Below are 23775 nucleotides of genomic sequence, written 5' to 3'. Positions count from 1 at the left end.
CACACAGAGACACACACACACAGACACACACAGACTCACACAGACACACACAGACACAGACACACACACACACACACACACACACACACAGACACACACACACACACATACACACACACAGAGACACACACACAGAGGCACACACACAGACACACACTCACACAGACACACACGCTCACACACAGACGGACAAACACACAGAGACTCACTCCGACTCACACATATATACACACACACACAGACACACACACAGCCACACACAGACTCACTCACAGCCACACACACACTCACACACACACACTGTCTCACACACACACACACTCATAAACACACACACACACTCATAAACACACACACAGACTCACACACAGACTCACACACACACACACACACTCAGAAACACACACACACACTCAGAAACACACACACTCAGACTCACACACACACACATACACACACACACACACACACTTAGAAACGATGACACACACTCACACACACAGACACACAGAGTCTCTCTCACACACACACAGACATACACACATACTCACACACACTCAGAAACACACAGACACACACACACACATACACACACACAGCCACACACACACACAGACACTCTCACACACAGACTCTCACACAGAGACTCTCACACACAGACTCTCTCTCACACACAGACTCTCACACACAGACACACACAGACACACACACACACACACACACACACAGACACACACACAAACACACACAGACACACACTCACACAGACACACACGCTCACACACAGACAGACAAAGAGACTCACTCCGACTCACACATATATACACACACACACAGACACACACACAGCCACACACAGACTCACTCACAGCCACACACACGCTCACACACACACACTGTCTCACACACACACACACACACACACACACACACACAAACACACACACACACTCAGAAACACACACACAGACTCACACACAGACTCACACACACACACACTCTCAGAAACACACACACACACTCAGAAACACACACACACAGACTCTCACACACACACACACACACACACACACTTAGAAACGATGACACACACACTCACACACACAGACACACAGAGTCTCTCTCACACACACACAGACATACACACATACTCACACACACACTCAGAAACACACAGACACACACACACAGCCACACACACACAGAGACTTTCTCTCTCACACACACACAGACAGACACACGCACGCAGACTCACTCAGAAACACACATAACTTCAGAACGTGGTAAACATAATGTCTAAACGAATGATTCAAACATTTAAAGCCTCATGCAGGCGGCTGCTGAAGCAAAAACGTGCTTTAAGTAACGTTCAACAAACACACTCATCATATACATAGCAGTAAGCTCTCTTGAATTATTCAACGGCGTCTTCACTCTGGGCCTTCTGCACTCAGCGCCATCATGTGACTAACCGGAAATGACGCACCCAGCGTCATCTTGCCACTAACCGGAAATTACGCCATCAGCGCCACCTCTCCACGAAGCGGAAGGCACGGAATGAACGCCAATTTTGCAGTAAACACAGTCCTGATCGAATAAAATGTTTATTCACGCCTTTAGAACCATTTTAGAACCAATACATTTTGGAAACAATACACTTTCTACAAACATTTTAAAACCAAAAAATACAATTTTTGCAAACATTTTGGAACCAATACACTTTCCGCAAACATTTTAAAACCAAGAAATACAAATTTGTAAACATTTTAGAACCAATACACTTTCTGCAAATAGTTTTAAAACAAAGAAATACAATTTTTGCAAACATTTTAGAACCAATACATTTTAGAACCAATACACTTTATGCAAACATTTTAAAACCAAGAAATACAATTTTTGCAAACATTTTAGAAACAAGAAATACAATTTCTACAGACATTTTAAAACCAATACACTTTCTGCAAACATTTTAGAACCACATTAAGAGCACTCACATTTGAGTAGATATGTGTTCAGTGTTATTTACAGCTCAGAGAGACGTAACCCTCTTGCTTCCTCAATCTTGCAGAGACCGAGTGAGGCACAACACTTCAGGGTTTTTATAGTCCCTCCCCCTTCGCGCCAGCGGGGACAGCAGAGAGAATGTCAACATTTAAAATAAATTAATAACTCTTTAATTTTTCACTGATGGGGAAAAATCCTCTTGTCCTGCGCAGTGTAGGGGGAATGTAAAATGGCCAAAAATCACAGCCGTAAGTGGCAGTGTTTTTTCTAAAATCATGGAACAGAAAAACAGGAAGTGGTCAAGTTCTTACTTTTAGTAATATAGATTAAGGGTTTGGACATGCTGGAGGCAGGAAACATGTTCCCGATATTGGGGGAGTCTAGAACCAGGGGCTAAAGTTTAAGAATAAGGGGTAATTCATTTAGAACGGAGACGGGGAAACATTTTTTCTAACAGAAAGTTGTGAGTCTGTGGAATTCTCTACATCAGAGGGTTGTGGAGGCCGGTTCACTGGATACTTTCAAGAGAGAGTTAGATAGGGCTCTTAAACATAGCGGAGTCAGGGGATATGGGGAGAAGGTAGGAACGGGGTACTGATTAGGGATGATCAGCCATGATCACATTGAATGGCGGTGCTGGCTCGAAGGGCCGAATGGCCTACTCCTGGATCTGCTGTCTATTGTCTTTGATCAGGTAAAACTGCGGTAGGTATAGAAATAAAAAAGTTATCGGATCAATGAGTGAATGCGGGCTCAGAAAGGGCAAGAATGTAGATGAAAGAACATAATCGTTTCAAAATGCAGAGCAAGAAGAAATGCAGGTTGGACTAAATGGGTCCATTCCTAGTGGGATACAGTCCATGTGAGGCCAAAGGGAATTTGATTAATTTCACATCAATTTCAGCACAGCCATCATAGACCTGAATGGCCTGTTCCCGTGTTGTACCCGATTGTGTTCTCGGACGCTGCCAGGTGTGAAGCGAGTTTCATACTGTCAGGAATATGGGAGTACACAGTTTGTCAGCATAGTGTCATGGGTTATGAAGAGGCAATCCAATGCCTGCCACTATGCTCAAAACTTCTTCAATTACCCATCCATTCTCTCTCCATTAGCATTGTCTCAGTCACTTCTCCATATATTCATTGTTGTTCTTCACAGTGTGTCGCTGAGCTCAGTGGAAAAGGGAAACCGCAGAGACAGTTCCACCCTCTTCCTCAATCTGGTGATGGAAAAAGGCAACCGTGCCCGCCGGGTGATGTGGGAATCCTTTGTGAAAAAGCAGAATGAATTACCAAAGCTGGACAAAATACTGAAAGAAATCCAGGAGTTCGGTACAGTAAATCAACACACTGAACTGAATATCACATTGGTGTTAACAATGGAGATAACAATGTTATTCAAGTCTGGTTTAATGAATGCTTGTTGATTTGAACAGGTCCTGATCCACAAGAATACATGAACATCATCAGAGGTTTATCTGAATTACCCTATCATATGGAAGGTGAGTGTTGAAATGAACAGTTCACAATTGATGTTCCAATTGATGTAATACTGAAACTGTTCAGAGCTTTGCAGAATAGGGAATGAGAAGATCAAAGGCTAAGTAATTGTTAGACTGAGAAGATTCAGGTTTAGCTTAGTTTGGTGTATTGTCACATGTACCAAGGTATGGTGAAAAGTTTTTGTTGCATGTTATCAAGTCAGCAGATAGACAACACGTGATTATAATCGAGCTATTTACAGTACAGATAAACAATGAGGGAATGTTTAAGAAAGAACTGCAGATGCTGGTAACATCGAAGGTAATCAAAGTGTCCCACCGAATTAATTTCCACATACCTCAACTGCCCCACAGCATTAATGTCCACATACCTTGACTGTCCTACCCAATTAATGTCCACATACCTCGACACCATCCTATCCCCCTGGTCCAATCCATCCCTACCTATGTCCAAGACACCTCACACGTTCTTCGTCTCTTCAATGCCTTCCACTCCCTCATCTTTACTGTGGATGTCCAGTCACTCTATACCTCCATCCCCCACCAGGAGGGTCCTAAAGCCCCCCGTTTCTTCCCCGACTGCAGAACCAGTCAATTTCCGTCTACCAATACTCTCATCCGCTGAGCAGAGCTGATCCTTGCCCCCAACAACTTCTCCTTCGAGTCCTCCCACATCTTCCAGATCCAAGGCGTAGCTATGAGCACTCACACGGGCCCTGGCTATGCCTGCCTCTTTGTAGGGTGTCGGACAATCCCGTTCCAGATTGAGAATGGGAGGGGGATGAAGTTATGGGACACCGCGAGATCAGGTAGGTTAATGCAGGACTGAGCGGAGGTACACAATCCCCGTACACTGGCCCTGTCGCCGAACTCTACCTCCGTTACATTGACGACTGCGTTGGTGCTACCTCCTGCACCCATGCAGAACTCACTGACTTTATCCACATCCCTAATAATTTCCATCCTGCACTCAAATTCACTTGGGCCATCTCCGACATCTCCATACCGTTTCTAGATCTCACCGTCTCCATCACAGGACACAGAATACTGACCGACTTTTACTACAAACCTACTGACTCCCATAGCTATCTTGACTACATTTCCTCCCACCCTACTTCTTGTAAAGACTCTATCCCCTACTCCCAAATCCTCCGTCTACGCCGCATCTGCGCCCAGGATGAGGTTTTTCATACCAGGACACTGGAGATGTCCTCATTCTTTAGGGAACGGGGGTTCCCCGCTTTCATTATAGATGAGGCTCTCACTTGGGTCCCTTCGATATCCCATAGCTTCGCTCTTACTGCCCCTCCCCCCTCTCATAACAAGGACAGTCACCCTTGTCCTCACCTTCCACCCCATCAGCCGTCGTATACAATCATATAATCCTCCAACATATTCGCCACCTCGAACGGGAGCGACTGGCCACATCTTCACATCTCCAGCACCTGCTGCATTCTGTAGAGAACGATCCCTCCGTAAGTCCCTGATCAACTCGTCCCTTCACACCCAAAACCACACCCTCCCCCGGTACTTTCCCCAGCAACCGCAGGAGATGCAACACCTCTCCCTTTAACTCCTCCCTCGACTCCATCCAAGGACCTAAACAGTCTTTCCAGGTGCGGCAGAGGTTCACCTGCACCTCATCCAACCTCATCTACTGCATCCGCTGTTCCAGGTGTCAACTTCTGTACATCGGCGAGACCACGCGCAGGCTCGGCGATCGTTTCGCTGAACACCTCCGCTCAGTCCGCATTAACCTATCTGATCTCACGGTGTCCCATAACTTCATCCCCCTCCCATTCTCAATCTGAGCTTTCTGTCCTGGGCCTCCTCCGTTGCCAGCACAAATTGGAGAAACAGCACCTCGTATTTCCTAAGAACATTGACTTCTCTAACTTCAGATAGGCCTTGCCCTCTCTCTCTTCATTCACCCCTCCTCCCCCTTTCCCAGTTCTCCCACTAGTCCAACCGCCTACTTTCTATCCTTGTCCTGTCCCCCCCCCCCCCCCCAGCCCCACATCAGTCAGAAGATGGGTCTCGATCCGAAACGCCGCCAATTGATATCTCCATAGATGCTGCCTCACCCGCTGAGTTTCTCCAGCACGTTGTGTCTAACTATGAGGGAATAACATTTAGTGCAAGATAAAAGGAAGAAAATCCGATCTAGGAGAGTCCGAGTGTAACCAAAGAGGTCGACAGTAGTTCCCAGATCACTCGATCTCTGATGTACACTGGAACCATTACACTGCTTTATTTCAACTCCTCCAGGCATTAATTGTACAAGGCTTTGCAATGTATCAGGTTGTGGGAGAGATCTGTGAAATCCAGTGCCCACCCGGGGAGGAATGTGTGCGCAGCGATGCCCCGCACACCCCTGGCAGTGTCCTCACACACTGTATAACCCCACACACTCCTACATGGGTCCTGACACACGGTATAACCCCACACTCTTGGATAGAGACCTGACACACTGTCTAACCCCACACACTCCTACATGGGTCCTGACACATGGTGTAACCCCACACACCCCTGGCAGTGTCCTCACACACTGTATAACCTCACACACTCCTACATGGGTCCTGACACACGGTGTAACCCCACACTCTTGGATAGAGTCCTGACACACTGTCTAACCCCACACACTCTTGACATGGTCATGACACATTGTATAACCCCACACTCCTGGCAGGGTCTTGACATATTGCAAATATTTAAATACTTAGAATATTCCTGAAAGTCCACAATGTCTATCGTGTTGAATCATGAAACCTAAATGAATGTGATCTGTTTCTCACTCCCCTGGTACTGGACAGGGCAAGAACAGCGTTTCTCTGGTCTTCACTGACTACCCGACAATCCTCCCCACTCCATTGATGATTTTTCACAATTGTTGTCAACTCACAATAAGGACCCACCTCTAGATACAACATCCCTACCTCCACTGTATGTCGAATGCATTGCTTCCTTCATGTCTCCCTGGCCTGCTCTTCCATGTCCAGCAGCCATTCCAATTCTAATGTCAGTTCCCCATGAACACCTGTCCTTTCCCCACGTTGCTTCCAACCATGCAGGGACAAAAAATGTCTTTCTAGTTGAAGCGACTTGCAGTTTTCAAGGATGACTCTGAACAGTTGACTGTCATTTCTGGTCACCCCAGTCCCACTCTGTCCCCTCTGTCTTTTGTCCACTAAACAAACCGTGTGCGAATCATTGATTAGTACCTCATCTCCCAGTACAATGCGTGACAGCCTTCTGGACTCAACATTGATCGCAATACGTTTCAATAACCAGCAACACCTTTCCCTTCCATTCCCCTGAGAGAGCTAATAGTCAAATCTAATATTCAAATGTTAAAATGGAATCGTTCTTCTAAAAAACATGGTCTAGTAGAATAAAAGGATGGCTCGGTGCTAAGTCTGAATGACTTTGTAAATTATATGGAACACAATATGGAGGCCAGGTTGTCTTTTTAATAAAAGCATTAAGACGGAAGCCTGCGTAATAACATCTGCTTCTTTCAAGGCCATACAGAAGCCAAGATTGAAAAAAATAGCTGACGCTCCAGAGATAAGTAATAACTTGGTATTGGATGAGCTTGATTTGGATGCAGCTTTTCCCATATTCTGAAAGGCTACGGAATCTTTCAGTCATGCCATATTCTGACTTGGTACGAGTGTTTTACTGATAAGGAAAAGTATAATTGTGCTAACTTTCCTTTGTTTTGTGAGTGGAGCCCGAGAAGCACTGAGCAACGTTTGTGCTCATTGCAGATCTTGCCACACCCGTCTGACAAATCAATTAAAGATTGCTATGGTTTACCTTTAACAATTTTGTTGCTATCTGCTTTTTAAGAAACGAACATTGACACCTTCGCCCGCTCGCTCTCCCTCCCTCCCCAACTCCCAATCTCCTCCTCGCTTCTTTTTGCCTCTCCCCTCCAAGTCCCATTCCCCCTCCCTTACGCCCTTCCTTCTCGCCCTTCCACCCCTGCACACTTTTCCTCTCCCTCTGTCCCCTCCTCTACACCTCTCTTCCCCCCCCCCTCCCTTCTGATCCTCCTCCCTGCCCACCTCCTTCCCCCCCCACCCTGATTCCCCCCCCACCCCACATGTGCTGCTTGAGCTGCTGGGTATTTCCCTCCAGGTGTCGCTCTGACAGAACACCCAATGCCCTTTACCCTGTCTTACAGCAGATCAACACTGGGTTCTTCAAAGTCTGTATTCAAACCCAAAATAAAATGTTAGCTGGGTTTGTTATGGGCGAATCTACTGCATGACATGCAGGGACCAGTGAAATATCCGAGGAATGGTCTCACTTTCACAGCACAGTTAATATCACAATCTGCTTGGTTAGTGATTGTCTCATCCGTGGCTTGCTGTCATCTCACGTGCCTATCACCAGGTTTACCTCTGTACTGAAATCCACCAGGTTTACCTCGCTGTACTGAAATCCATCCGCGAATTGATATAATTCAGGAGCATTTAACTCATTCTTGTCATCTTGAATGTTGAGTTTTGAGTTGTAATCTAACATTGTGACATTATCTGCCTGTTCCCGTGCAAGATGTTCAACAGAAACACAAGGAGACTCTGCGAGCACAGACTGAAACACTGAGTGCGAACACCATCCTGATGAACGAGAAGGTTAAGGTTTTGCAGCTGCTTGACCTGTACGCTGAGCTCACAATCATCTCCACTGTTCGAGATCGGACACTGGTGGAACACGAGCTGCTAGCAAGAGGCCGGAAACATGAAGAGTGGAGAGAGGAATGTCTCCGGGGAGAACTGGAAAAAATCAGGACTGATCAATTGTTCCACAGCAGCTTTACCCGGAGGAAATCCTGGCGAAAATCCCGATGTGGGAGTTCAGCATCAGTGGCCGGAGTCCCGGGGATCGGAAAAACAACAATGGTGCAAAAGATTGTTCATGACTGGGCCACGGGGAAAATATACCAACACTTCCAGTTCGTCTTCTGTTTCAAATTCCGGGATTTGAACACTACTAACTGCAGAGTAAACCTGAGGGAACTGATTCTGGATCAGTATCCTTACTTTAAGAATGTCCTGGGAGAGGTCTGGAAGAACCCAGAGGGATTGCTGTTTATATTCGACGGTCTGGATGAATTCAAGGGCAGAATCGATTTTGCTGACAGTCGGAGAGACACAGAACCTAAGCACCAGTGTCCAGATCCAGAGTGTTGGTGTGAAGTGTCTGACATTGTGTACAGTTTAATCCAGCACAAGCTGCACCCAGGGTGTTCAGTGCTAGTGACCACCCGCCCCACTGCGTTACATTTACTGGAAAAGGCAGAAATCAGTGTTCGGGCTGAAATCCTGGGATTTGTTGGTGAGGAACGGAAGGAATATTTCACCAGATATTTTGAGGATCAGACGGTGGCAGCAGCTGTTTTCAAACACGTGAAGGAGAACGAGATCCTGTACACCATGAGCTACAACCCCTCCTACTGCTGGATCCTTGTCATGACACTGGGCCCCTTCTTCACACAAACACACTGGGACCCGCAGCGAGTTCCCAAGACCATCACACAACTATATTGCTACTTTATTTACAACATCCTGAAAAACCACGGCCGTGAGATTGAGAGCCTCCATGAGGTGTTACTGAGGGTTGGTCAGATGGCCTTCACTGGAGTGGCTGAGAAGAACATTGTGTTCACAGATGGAGATTTGATCAAATACAATCTGCAGCCTTCCCAGTTCCTGTCCGGGTTCCTGATGGAACTTTTGGAGAGAGAAGATTCAACCCGGAGCGTGGTGTACACCTTCCCACACCTCACCATCCAAGAGTTTGTAGCCGCACTTGCAAAATTCCTGACCGTAGATCCTGGGAATATCGTGAAACTCCTGTCTGAAGCCCACAGCACGACAGACGGGCGATTTGAAGTATTTCTCCGTTTTGTCGCCGGTCTCTCCTCCCCACGGTCAGCTCGGGTCCTGGAGGAGTTTCTGGGTCCATTTCCGAATGAAACAACCTGCCGAGTGATTGACTGGGTGAAGGAGGAGGTTAAACGCCAGGCTGGAAACACACGGAGTGAAGTTGGTAAACGGAGGCTCCTGAACACGATGCATTACCTGTGTGAGTCTCAGAATCCTGCACTGGCACAGCAGACACTAGGATCTGTGGAAACACTTTCATTCAGTGGCCTGAGACTGACCCCGATTGACTGTGCGGTCCTGTCTCATGCCATCAGGTTCTGTGATACAATCAAACGCCTCGATCTGTGGAAGTGCCGTATTCAGTGTGAAGGTCTCCAGCGGCTGGGACCGGCTCTGCACAAGTGTCAGCACTTGAGGTAAATGTCCGTTTGACACTAACACTTTCTTCCTTGGGGATGGCCGTCACTGTGCGCGGCACCCGTCCTATCTTCCCCTTCCCCTGGGTCGCTGGTGGGCGTCTCCATTCCCCACTCCCCCTGGGTCACCGGTGGTTAACTCGCCCCACCCCCCGGGTCACGCGTGTTGCCGCCATTCTCTGCACAGGGAACATTCCCCAGTTGTCGGGGAATGAGAATAAATGGTGAAAGTCACCAAGCACCACAACAACAGGGATCTATTCAATAATTTGCCGAGGCGCTTCTATTAATATCCATTTGGGAGAATTTGTCTTAGCCCTGGGGTTTGTATCCATTTGTTTCTTACTCTGTCTGTTTGTGTTTAGACTGGGAAACAACAACCTGGGGGAATCCGGAGTGAAACTGGTGTCTGCGGCTCTAGGTAACCCGGACTGTAAAATACAGTCTCTGAGGTAAGTCCCAGACTGTGAGAGATTGTGTTTACAGTCACTGGGTGTGTGACACTGAACATTAATATGATCAGTAATTGTGTCACTGATAAACACTGGGGATTTGCACCGTCTCCTCTCTCTCTCTCTCTCTCTCTCTCTCTCTCTCTCTCTCTCTCTCTCTCTCTCTCTCTGTCCCTCACCCTCACCCTCACCCTCACTCTCTCTCCTCTCCAGGCTGGACAGTGTTGGACTCACAGATTCTGGAGCCGAGGATCTCGTCTCCGCTCTCAGTACAAACCCCTCACTGACGGAGTTGAATCTGAGTCTGAATGACCTGGGAGATTCCGGAGTGAAACTGGTGTCTGCGGCTCTGAGGAACCCGGACTGTAAAATACAGATACTGGGGTAAGTCCCAGACTGTGAGGGATTGTGTTTACACTCACTGGGTGTGTGACACTGAACATTAATATGATCAGTAATTGTGTCACTGATAAACACTGGGGATTTGCACCGTCTCCTGTCTCTCTGTGTCCCTCACCCTCACTCTCTCTCATCTCCAGGCTGGACAAGGTCGGCCTCACAGATTCTGGAGCCGAGGATCTCGTCTCCGCTCTCAGTACAAACAGCTCACTGACGCAGCTGGAGTTGAAATTCAACTCCCTCACAGACCGATCTGTCCCCGCTCTCCGCCGCCTCATACTGAACCTCTCGAGACTGGAGCGGATCAGGTGAGTGTTTGTGTTAATGTTTAATGTGATAAAATATCAGGGGATCCGCGAGCGGGCTTCTCCTGTGATTTTGTGCTGTAAGTGTTGTTGAAATATTAACCCCAGTCCGTTATTGACACTGTTGTTTCATCTGTTTATTTCCTCTTTATTCCTCGACTGTTTCAGGCTGGGGGCGAATAAGTTCAGTGTAGATGGACGGAACCAGCTGAAGAGTCTGCAGGGAACCAGACGCGGACTGAGTGTGGACCTGTGAACATCTCGGGGTGTGAACGTCACTGCCCTGGGAACCGGAATATTGTTGGCTGATTCCCTGCCCCTCCCGTTTAAACGGCCACCCTCCCATTTAAATTAGCAGCCCTCCCCTTTAAATGGCCGCCCTTCCCTTTAAACCCCGACGGTTCCCGGGCCGGTCGGGCTGCGATGTAGATTGATGATGACAACAGCTGCACGCTGCTTGATGCTGCCGACGGTGGCTGCCATGTTGTACTGCTCCTTACTGTTCATGTTGTCACTTGCATGCGGAGCACCAAGGCAAATTTCATGTATGTGAATACTTGGCCAATAAACTTATTCAACCATTCTTTCACTCATTGTTGAAACTGATCATTCACACAATGTCTGCGACTGATTTACCGTCTGTAAATGAAACGTAAATGGTTTATTATAGTTTAATACTTGTAAAGTTTCTTGATGTCCACGTTGCTAATATTTGCTGAAATCAATAAACATTTGCCAATTCCAGATTTCCTGTTGGATTGTTGGTGATTTGAGCAGAAATTGTTGACCTTCCCACCTGCATCCACTCTTTATTCACTCCGTTCTCCCCCTCCACTCCCAGACCTTTCTCTGTCCGTTTACCCTCCCGTATTCTCCCCTTCTTCTTCCTTATCCTGATCAACCATCAGCCTCCTCCACCCCGCCTCCCCCCTTCTGCCCCCACTCCTGCACCCTGCCTCGTATTCCCCCCGCCTGCTCCCCATCCCACTCCTGCTCCCATCCTGCCACCTCCCTCCTGCATCCACCCCCCTCCTATTCCTCCGCACTCCCCCCTCCTTCCACCCTCCTGCTTCCATCACCTCCTCCTCCTTCTGCTTTCCCCTTCCTGGTTCCTCCCCCCAACTCCCACCTCCTCATCACCTCAGCCCCCCTAGGTATCACACCCCCCCCCCCTCCTGCTCTGCCTACGTGCTACCCCCTCATGTCACCCCATCCTGGCCACACACTCATCTCCCCGCTTCCTTCAGGTAGAAGGTACAGGAGCCTGAAGACTGCAACGTCCAGGTTCAGAAACAGCTACTTCCCCACAGCCATCAGGCTATTGAACTCAACTCAAATAAAACTCTGAACAATAATAGCCCATTATCTGTTTATTTGCACCTTATCTGTTTTATTTATTCATGTGTGTATATATTTATACAATGGTATATGGACACACTGATCTGTTCTGTATTTATGCCGTCTATATTCTGTTGTGCTGAAGCAAAGCAAGAATTTCATTGTCCTATCTGGGACACATGACAATAAACTCTCTTGAATCTTGAATCTCCTCCTCGCCCACATTCCGTTTCCCTCTCCTTCCCACCCTCCTTCCCCCTCTCCTCCCCCTCCTTCCCCCACTCCTTTTCGCTCCACACTCTCCCGCTCACACTCTCCCTCTCCCTCTCTCTCCTTTAATGGTCCCCACCTATAATTAGCGGATGGTGCCCCACTTAATTATTTGTTGGTCAACATTCCGCAATGACAGGTTCCCTGTATTTTATCCACAGCACTTTTTATTCACGTTCATAAAAGAAAGGAGCAACATTTGGCCATTCGGCCCATGAAGTTTACACCGCCATTCAACCATGAGGGGGTGGAGCCAGCCACTAAAGATGGTGGTTCCATTGCAGGAGGAAGAGGGGATGAACTAGCAATAAAAATGGCGGCTCCATTGTGGGGGGGGGGGGGGTGAGACAGCGCTAAAGATCGTGGCTCCATGTAGGGGGGTGGGGGGGGTGAGCCAGCACTAAAGATGGCGGTTCCATTGTAGGGGGGGGGGGGTGAGCCAGCAATAAAGATGGCGGATCCATTGAAGGGGAGGGAAGAGAAAGGGAGGGGGAGGGAAGGGGAAGGGGAAGGGTGAGAATGGGGGTGTGGGAAAAGGGGGGGCAGGGTGTAGAGGTAATGGACACAAAAAGCTGGAGCAACTCAGCAGGACAGGCAGCATTCTCTGGAGAGAAGGAATGTGTGAAGTTTCAGGTCGAGACCCTTCTTCAGAATGTGTAGGGATAAGGGAAACGAGAGATATAGACAGTGAGGTGGAGAGATAAAGATCAATGAAAGAAGGAAATGCAAAAAAAGGAACTACAAAAAAGGAAACGGGCCATGTTAAGCTGTTTGTAGGATGAAAATGAGAAGCTAGTGATATTTGGGTGGGCAAGGGATAGAGAGGGAATACCAGACCTACCTGAAATGAGAGAAATCAAATATCATACCACTGGGCTGTAAGCTGCTCAAGCGAAACATGAGATGCTGTTCCTCTAATTTACATTTAACCTCACTCTGACAATGGAGGAGACCTAGGACAGAATCTTCTGTGTAGGAATGGGAAGGAGAATTAAAGTGTCCACAATCAGGTTGGTTCATGTGGGCTGAGCGAATGTGTTCAGCGAAATGATCACCCAGTCTGTGTTTGGTCTCGCCGCTGTAAGAGTCCCCCTCAAACCCAACAAACATAGAAAATAGGTGCAGGAGGAGGCCATTCGGCCCTTCGAGCCAGCACCGCCATTCATTGTGATCATGGCTGATCGGCCCCTATCAATAACCAGTGCCTGCCTTATCCCCATATACCTTGACTCCACTAGCCCCTAGAGCTCTATTTAACTCTCTCTTAAATCCATCCAGTGACTTGGCCTCCACTGCCCTCTGTGGCAGGGAATTCCATACATTCACAACTCTCTGGGTGAAAACGTTTTTTCTCACCTCAGTTTTAAATGGCCTCCCCTTTATTCTAAGACTGTGGCCCCTGGTTCTGGACTCGCCCAACATTGGGAACATTTTTCTTCTTCTTCTTATACTTCTTCTTCTTCTTCTTCTTTGGAGTTTTACGGCAGCCGGCATCCACAATGTTGCATTGCTGCCACCTTCTGGCTTCACTCCACAGTCCTCATGTCTTTACATTATATCCTTTTTATAAGGCCAGAGGCCCTCAAGAAATTAAACAACACCTTTACTCCTTTTCCTTCCCCTCCATACTCTAGAATGTTCTTTTCTGATATATCTGTCATTCCAATTTTCTTCATTTCACTGATCAAAACTCTTCTTTCTGTTTCATATCTTCTACATGCAACTAGAGCATGCTGAACTGTTTCCGGCTGATGGCATTCCTCACACAGCCCAGTAGGGTGTTTTCCCAACATTTTTAATGTGCTGTTCAGGTGAGTGTGTCCTATCCTCAATCTTGCTAATACTACCTGTTCTCTCCTGTTCCCCCCTCTTCTTGCTGTAATGCCCACTCTATTTTGTAGCGAATAGAGGTGTCTCTCCTTTGTCTCCTGTTCCCAGTATTGTTGCCATTCCTGATTTATTTTTCTTCCACACAATGTGTTTTCCTTCAGATTTGGATAATTGTAAGTTTACCTCTATGTTCTCTTTTTTAACGGCCTCTTTTGCTAATTTATCCACTTTTTCATTTCCTAGCACACCAATGTGTGCTGGGACCCACAACAAAGTCACGTCACTGCCCTTCCTTGTTACTTGGCTTAATAGTATTAGAATTTCATACACTAGGTCAGGCCGCCTATGGGATGCACCAGACCCAATACTCTGGATTGCAGACAATGAGTCGCTACATATTAATACTTTGCATGGTTGCACCTGTTCTATCCACCGAACTGCCATCAAAATAGCGTACAGTTCCACTGTATACACTGCCAAATAGTTATTTGTTCTTTTGCAAATCTCAACATTCATCCGTTGCACTACCACAGCTGCCCCTGTTGTTTCAGCTACTGGGTCCTTTGATCCATCTGTGAAGATTAAGAGGTGTTCCCTGTATCTATTATATATATGGTTATGGTATTCTGTTTTTAGGTCCGAATTTTTTTCCCTCCTTTTTGCCTCCCATATCTCCAGATCAACTTTTGGGATGTTTAGTAACCATATTGGGACAGATGGCCACAATACTGCAGGGCAGAACTCTATGTCCTCTACTTCCATGTCCCTTGCCACACCTCCTCCAACCCAGCCGAAGCTTCCAGACTGAGCCACCCCTCTCTCCCAGCACTCCTGTACTATCTGTTTTGTTGGGTGGTTCTCTCCATGACCCTTAAGGCTTAGCCAGTAATTAGCCATTAGTTGTCTGCGGCGCAGTCTCAACGGCATCTCCCCAGTTTCCACCTGTAGTGCACATACAGGTGACGTCCGCACACCTCCTATACAGATTCTTAGAGCTTCCGCTTGGACTTTGTCCAACTCGGACAACACTGACTTAGATGCTGATCCATAAGCTATATTGCCATACTCTAGTCTGGATCTGATCAGTGATACATAGATATGTTTAAGAGATAATATATCTGCTCCCCACTCTAAACCTGCTAAGCATCTCATTACATTGATGGCTTTTTTGCATTTTCCAATTATTTTTGTAATGTGGACCCTCCATGTTAATCTGGAGTCAAAATGGACTCCCAGGAAACGGAAATGTTTTACTCTTTCCAAATTGTTGCCGTATAGTTTTAACTGGACATCCTCTTTAATTTCCTTCCTTGTGAAAACCATTGTCTTTGTCTTCTCTATAGAGAATTTAAAACCCCATTTCACTCCCCACTCTTCCACCTGGGCTATCCCTTGCTGCATTTTTCCCACGATAAAATCTATATTCTTCCCCTTTCTCCATAGGCTGCCATCATCTGCAAAGAGCGATCGCCCCATCTCTGGTTGAATGTTTGCAAATATATCATTGATCATGATTGAGAATAGGATCGGGCTTATCGCACTTCCTTGGGGAGTTCCATTCTCGACTACACATTTACTAGAGATGTCTGACCCTATTTCTACCGTTAAGAAAATCCATTATCCAGTTAAAAATATTTCCTCCTACTCCCATTAAATGCAGCTTTATTAGAAGACCTTCTCTCCACAACATATCATAAGCCTTCTCTACATCAAAAAATACAGTAACTACAGATTCTTTTTTAACTTGTGCTTTCCTTATATCATCTTCCAAGCACAGAACTGGATCATTAGTACCTCTCCCTTTTCTAAAGCCACTCTGATAATTAGCCACTATACCGTTTTCTTCCATTAGATGCATTAATCTTTCATTTACCATTCTTTCCATCAGTTTACACATGTGTGCTGTTAAAGCTATAGGTCTATAATTTACTGGATTACTTGCATCTTTCCCTGGTTTCCTAATAGGCACAATGATTGCTTCCTTCCACCTCTCCGGTATTCGCCCTTCTTCCCACACCTTGTTATATAGTGCAAGTATCTTTTGGAGTCCCTCCTCACTTAGATGCTTTATCATTATGTAGCAAATATCATCCTTCCCTGGGGCTGAGTTCTTACACTTGGCCAGAGCTCTCTTTAGCTCCCCCAAATTAAATGGAATATTGTACTTGTCCTCTGTGATACCTTTCCTTTGTAAGGCCTCAACATTTTCCTCTCTTGTTCTTTCCCTACCTCTTCTTCCTTCATCTGATAAGTTGTGGGAGCTGTGAACCCTACTAAAAGTGTTAACCATTAGTTCTGCTTTGTCTTTATTTGAGACTAGTTTGATCTCCATTTGTTAGGATAGGATAACTCCACTCCCTTTTATCACCTTCCATTTTTTTAAATCATCCCCCATATCTCCCCTACCTGTGTTGTGTTTCCAATGGAATCACAATACTTCCTCCAATATGCTCTTTTTGTTTGTCTTATAGTCCTCCTTACAATTGCCTGAGCCTGTTTGTAATTAATCATGTGTTGGTAGTTATGAGTTCTTTTTAATAATCTGAATGCTCTGTTTCTATTCACCACTGCCTCTTTACATTTATTGTCCCACCATGGCACAGCTTTCCTTTTTGATCTTCCTTTACTTTTAGGTATGGAAACTAATGCTGCTCTTTTGATACCTTCTGACAATTTATTCTCAAAGTTTTCTATATCTGTCTCTTCTTGTATCGGTTTTACATATCTATCACTTTCCTCCTTAAATTTCTCCCAATTAGCCTTTCCAAACACCCATCGTCCACTTCTGTTTTCTTTACTCATAGTTAAAGTAATATTTATTTTGCATAGCACAGGATGATGATCACTTCCTATGGTACCCTTTTCATATACTTCCCAGTTACATTTAGCAGCAATCCTATTAGAAACAAGTGTAAGGTCCAACACAGACTCCTTCCCTGTCCTAACATCTACCCTGGTCTTCTTTCCATCATTTAGACATACTAGATTACCATCATTTAATAATTCCTCAATTACTTGTCCATTATTATCTGACTTTCCACTGCCCCATAATGTATTATGTGCGTTAAAGTCCCCACACCAAATAACATTAGATTTGCTCTGGCCTTCTACTTCCTGTAACTTATTGACCTCTAATCGCTTACATGGATTATAGTAATTTATTACCACTATTTTCCTCCTCTCAGACCACACTTCTATTACCACATATTCCTGTTCCTGCCCAATTCCTAATACCTTGTATGGTATCCCTTTTTTAATGAAAGTGGCACAACCCCCTCCTCCCCCATTTCCCCTATCACATCTCACTGCAACATAATCATATAGAACAAAATCTAAACTTGGTTTCAACCAGGTTTCCTCGAAACATACGACATCTGTTTTTTCCTTCCTACTGTCTATGAATTGCTTAAAGTCTTGCCCATTGGCTAACAAGCTTCTTGCATTCCATTGTAGGATTAACATTAATATTATTAACCCACACATGTTGACTCTTGGCTCGTCTGGATACTGAGACCATCATGTATTTCCTCCCACTTCAATCCTGCCATGCCCAAGTGGTGGACTGCAGCCTTTACAATGATTTGGATCCTTTCTGTTTTGGATTTTACTTCTGCTGTCACATTTATTACTCCTGCTATAAATATAACCAGGTTTTTCTTTTCTTTCCATATACTCTTTTCTTTTTCTTTTATTGTTTCCATTATGCCCATATCTTGCTCCCTCCTGATCCTTCTTTCATTCATCTGTTTTGTAGGGTCAGCCTTTTTTGCTGCCTCTGCATAGGAGACCTTTTCCTTCACTCTTATGGTCTGACCCCCTCTCCACACTGACCATATTCATGGTCCCCACTACACCTTGCGCATTTCCTCTCCCCCTTGCACATTTTAGCTATATGCCCAAATTTCTGACATTTGAAGCACCTCATTGGTTTGGGTATGTACTCTCTTACACTATATCGCATGAATCCAAAATGGACCACTTTTGGAAGGGATTCTGTCTTGAATTCAAGCAGGACTGACTCAGTTTCCTCTTTCTTTGCTCCTTTGGTCATTCTTTTGGCATTCATAATTAATTCACATCTCTTTCTGAGTTCCTGAACCAGTTCACTCATATTGACTTTAAGAGGGATTCCATAGATTTTTAAATACTTGAGATATGAAAGTGAATTAGGTGTCAAATTAAACTTATTTATATGCTTTATCTGATGGGATAAATTACAGACTTGATTTTTAAAATCTCAAAATTTTGTAACATTGCTACCTTCTGCAGTGGAGCAACTTCTGTAGCGGAGCATCTCTTGCAGCTGCAGGGAAAGTTCAAGCCTCCACCATCTCCTCAGGCAGCGTGTCCCAGATTGCAACCACCCTCTGGGTGAGTTTAATATCATCCACGTCCGTTTTATTGTTCTGTAAGTAGCAATGTTACAAAATTTTGAGATTTTAAAAATCAAGTCTGCAATTTATCCCATCAGATAAAGCTTAAAAATAAGTTTAATTTGACACCTAATTCACTTTCATATCTCAAGTATTTAAAAAGTTATGGCCATTTTCATACTCGGAAATGAGCATCTTGTTCCCTATTGATTTTCTATAGACGTAACAAAAAAGCTGTGATCGTGAACAGTCAAAAGCCCATAACTTTCTTAAAAATTAAGAGAACTGAATGAAATTTTTAGTTATCATAGATTGAAGCATTCTGAAACAAATATAAAATAATCTTACTTGGATGACCTGAAATTAAAGCATATAATTAGTTAGTTACCTAATTGTAGCTAATTTCAGACTTCAATTACTAGATCTAAACATCTATCCATTTCTTAATAAATGATTAACATTTTTAAATAGCCTAAATGTCCAAATAATATTCACAAATAATTCACAATAAAACATGATTTTTAAATCTCATTTACATTAATTTATAGGCCAAATGGAAGGAATTTAGTGTTCAATTGCTGTAAATAAAAGCCCATTTAAATCAGCTTTCGAGTGGGTCTCTGTGGAACGCGCTGGTTTAGAACGTTCACATTGCGGTAGATTTGTGCCCCCAAATGCCGAGAAAAATACTGCGGGATATAATGGGCCCAAAATGAGCTACTCGCAATATTAAACTTTGTATAAAGGGATCTTTAGAAGCCCTTTTTAATGTAAAAATATACAGCCTTCCTTCAGTTGTCTGCTTTATGAGACCCTGCGGTTGCTGGTGGTCGCGGGTTTAGAGATTGATTTTTAAACTACTATAACTATTATTCAAGGCCTTTAAAACTAATAATAGCTTTTGCGACGGGGTCTTTCAGCGATTTTTCGTGAATATTTTACAAGGCTGAACATCTTCGACTGGAACAGCCTAGAGAAAATCGCGTTTTAAACCCGCCCCCTCTAAACGGCGCCAAAATCGCGCACACCCGCAGCGACAGATTTTCAGCGACGCTTCAGGTAGGCTTTGCAACATACCTACTGTAAGTATAGTCTGGTCTGCAGTTCCTTGTTCCATCATCTTATTCTAATTGTTGACTCCAAATACTACGTTTCCTCATCAGTTCTTGCCCCATCAGAGATATTCTCCCCTTTGTTCCACCAATCCACCACAACCCCTCTCTACAAGTGAAAAACAACTTGTTTTTGTTGCTGTTTCCTACTCTGGTGAAGGGTCTCTGATCTGAAACTGAACGGTTTCTTTCTCCACAAATGCTGTCGAACCTGCTGAATGTTTTTTCCATTTTTATTTCAGATTTTCAGCATCTGCGGTTCTTTGCTTTACACGTTGATTTTGATGTTGTGACCGGCCAACAACGAATCAAAGGAAATCAGATACGTGGTGTCGTAATCTACTGGGATTCAAGTAACTAGTAAGTGTTTAAATGGGAAGGTTCTGCCTACTCGGGATGGGACTCCATTTTAGTTTAGTTCAGAGATACAGCACGGAAACAGGCCCTTCAGCCCACCGAGTCCACGCCGACCAGCGATCCCCACACACTAACATTATCCTACACACACTAGGGACAATTTACACTGAAACTAAGTAGACCGTGGGCCGAGGTCCTTTTTAGTTTCATTTTACATAGAAAATAGGTGCAGGAGGAGGCCATTCGGCCCTTCGAGCCAGTACCGCCATTCATTGTGATCATGGCTGATTGTCCCCTATCAATAACCCGTGCCTGCCTTCTCCCCATATCCCTTGACCCCACTAGCCCCTAGAGCTCTATCTAACTCTTAAATCCATCTAGTGATTTGGCCTCCACTGCCCTCTGTGGCAGGGAATTCCACAAATTCACAACTCTCTGGGTGAAAAAGTTTTTTCTCACCTCAGTCTTAAATGACCTCCCCTTTATTCTAAGACTGTGGCCCCTGGTCCTAGACTCGCCCAATATTGGCAATATTCTTCCTGCATCAAGTTTGTCCAGTCATTTTATAATTTTATATGTTTCTATAAGATACCCCCTCATCCTTCTAAACTTCAGTGAATACAAGCCTAGTCTTTTCAATCTTTCCTCATATGACAGTCCCGCCATTCCAGGGATCAATCCCATGAACCTACGCTGCACTGCCTCAATCACAAGGATGTCCTTCCTCAAATTAGGAGACAAACTACATAATACTCCAGGTGTGGTCTCACCAGAGCCCTATACAACTGCAGAAGAACCTCTTTACTCCTATAGGGAGGTTTCACGGCAGTCGGGTCATGACCCATGACCCGTACTGTTGCCACGCTACTCCAAATGGATTACATGCGATGAACTGCAGGTAGGCACTTACCATTGTTTCCAGCATAGCGGACCCGTTAAAACCTGCTGAAATTGTCAATTGTTGCGCTGTAAATAATTATGGAAATCGGGATAAGCGTGTGAGACATTTAGCCTACTTAAGAATTCCAAAAGTGAGGAGAAATGACGGTAGATAGAAACGAGAGCTGAAGGGACAACAACAGATAGAGTGCTTGGCGAATATTGGTCGTTTGCTCACTGCATTTCATCAACAGTAAGGCATTATTTGTGTTTTTCTAGATTCCTTTCGCATCTAAAAAGTTTCAGAAGTGATAAATCTGGCTGTAATTTTTTTTTAAATCGCCCATGGTTCCCGTGGGTTTTTACATACAAAATGAAAACGCATCTGATGAAAAATTTACGGACAGATTTATCACTTCTGAGAATTTTTAGATACCAAAGGAATCAAGAAAAAACACAAATAATGCCTTACTTGATGAAATGCAGTGAGCAAACGCGATAATTCCAAACATTAAATAATTCCGATAATGTTTACCAAGCACTTTAGCTGCTGTTGTCCCTTCAGTACTCGCTTCTCTATACCTTCATTTCGCTTCACGTTTGGAATTCTAAAGTTGGGTACGTATCTCTCACACATACCCCGACTCCCACAATTTTTTTCAGCGCAAAAATTCACCATTTTGGCGGTTTTTAACAGGTACGAAAGTACGCGTTTCTAGCATTAATAACATATACCGGAAGTGACGGATGTCTTCCAGTTAGATTTAGCGGCTCCGTGCGTCGAGCCCTATGACCCGGTGACCTTACGTGCAACCCCCCTACACTGAAATCTTCTTGTTATGAAGGCCAACATTCCATTAGCTTTCTTCACTGCCTGCTGTACCTGCACGCCAACTTTCAGTGACCGGTGTACAAGGACGCCCAGGTCTCGCTGCACCTCCCCCTTACCTAACCTAACCCCCATTGAGATAATAATCTGCCCCCTTGTTTTTGCCGCCAAAGTGGATAACCTCACATTTATCTATAGAAACATAGAAAATAGGTGCAGGAGTAGGCCATTCGGCCCTTCGAGCCTGCACCGCCATTCAGTATGATCATGGCTGATCATCCAACTCAGTATCCTGTACCTGCCTTCTCTCCATACCCCCTGATCCCTTTAGCCACAAGGGCCACATCTAACTCCCTCTTAAATATAGCCAATGAACTGGCATCAACTACTTTCTGTGGTAGGGAATTCCACAGATTCGCCAATCTGTGAAATTTGTTTCTCTCATCGCAGTCCTAAAAGACTTCCCCCTTATCCTTAACTGTGACCCCTTGTTCTGCACATCCCCAACATCGGGAACAATTTTCCTGCATCTAGCCTGTCCAACCCCTTAAGAATTTTGTAAGTTTCTATAAAGTTCCCCCTCAATCTTCTAAATTCTAGCGAGTACAAGCCGAGTCTATCCAGTCTTTCTTCATATGAAAGTCCTGCCATCCCAGGAATCAGTCTGGTGAACCTACTCTGCACTCCCTCTATGGCAAGAATGTCTTTCCTCAGATTAGGAGACCAAAACTGTATGCAATACTCCAGGTGTGGTCTCACCAAGGCCCTGTACAACTGCAATAGAACCTCTCTGCTCCTATACTCAAATCCTTTTGCTATGAATGCTAACATACCATTCGCTTTCTTCAATGCCTGTTGCACCTGCACTCCTACTTTCAATGACTGGTATACCATGACACCCAGGACTCGTTGCATCTCCCCTTTTTCTAATCGGCCACCATTCAGATAATAATCTACTTTCCTGTTTTTGCCTCCAAAGTGGATAACCTCACATTTATCCACATTATACTGCATCTGCCATGCATTTGCCCTCTCACCCAACCTATCCAAGTCACCTTGCAGCCTCCTAGCATCTTCCTCACAGCTAACACTGCCCCCCAGGTTCGTGTCATCCGCAAACTTGGAGATGTTGCATTCAATTCCCTCGTCCAAATCATTAATATATATTGTAAATTACTGGGGTCCCAGCACTGAGCCTTGCGGTACCCCACTAGTCACTGCCTGCCATTATGAAAAGGACCCGTTTATTCCTACTCTTTGCTTCCGGATTGTCAACCAATTTTCGACCCTACCCCCAATACCATGTGCTCTAATTTTAGTCACCAGTCTCCCGTGTGGTACCTTATCAAAGGCTTTCTGAAAGTTTAGATACACTACATCCACTGGCACCCCTTCATCCATTTTACTTGTCACATCCTCAAAAAATTCCAGAAGATTAGTCGAGCATCATTTCCCTTTCATAAATCCATATTGACTTGGACTAACCCTTTTACTGCTATCCAAATGCCCCATTATTACCTCTTTAATAATTGACTCCAGCATCTTTCCCACCACCAAAGTCAGGCCAACTGGCCTGTAATTCCCCGTTTTCTCTCTCGCTCCTTTCTTGAAAAGTGGGATAACATTAACTATCCTCCAATCCACAGGAACTGATCCTGAATCTATTGAACATTGGAAATAATCACCAATGCGTCCACTATTTCTAGAGCCACCTCCCTTGAGGACCCTGGGATACAGGACCATCAGGTCCAGGGGATTTATCATCCTTCAGTCCCATTAGTCGACCCAATACTATTTCTCTCCTAATGAAAA

General features: G+C 45.0%; 1 long non-coding RNA gene across 1 annotated transcript; it reads left to right on the top strand.

Moving 5' to 3' along the window:
• Window positions 1-3192: 3192 nt before the first annotated feature.
• On the top strand, window positions 3193-8108 carry LOC116982180. The gene is made up of 3 exons (XR_004414383.1): window positions 3193-3336; window positions 3441-3506; window positions 8070-8108. It is a non-coding gene; the product is annotated as an uncharacterized LOC116982180 (long non-coding RNA).
• Window positions 8109-23775: the final 15667 nt, after the last annotated feature.

The sequence above is a fragment of the Amblyraja radiata genome, chromosome 16 (genome assembly GCF_010909765.2).
Source record: "Amblyraja radiata isolate CabotCenter1 chromosome 16, sAmbRad1.1.pri, whole genome shotgun sequence".
Lineage (NCBI taxonomy): Eukaryota > Metazoa > Chordata > Chondrichthyes > Rajiformes > Rajidae > Amblyraja > Amblyraja radiata.
Note: the sequence above shows the minus strand (reverse complement) of the source record. Positions and strands in the feature narration are given on the sequence as shown.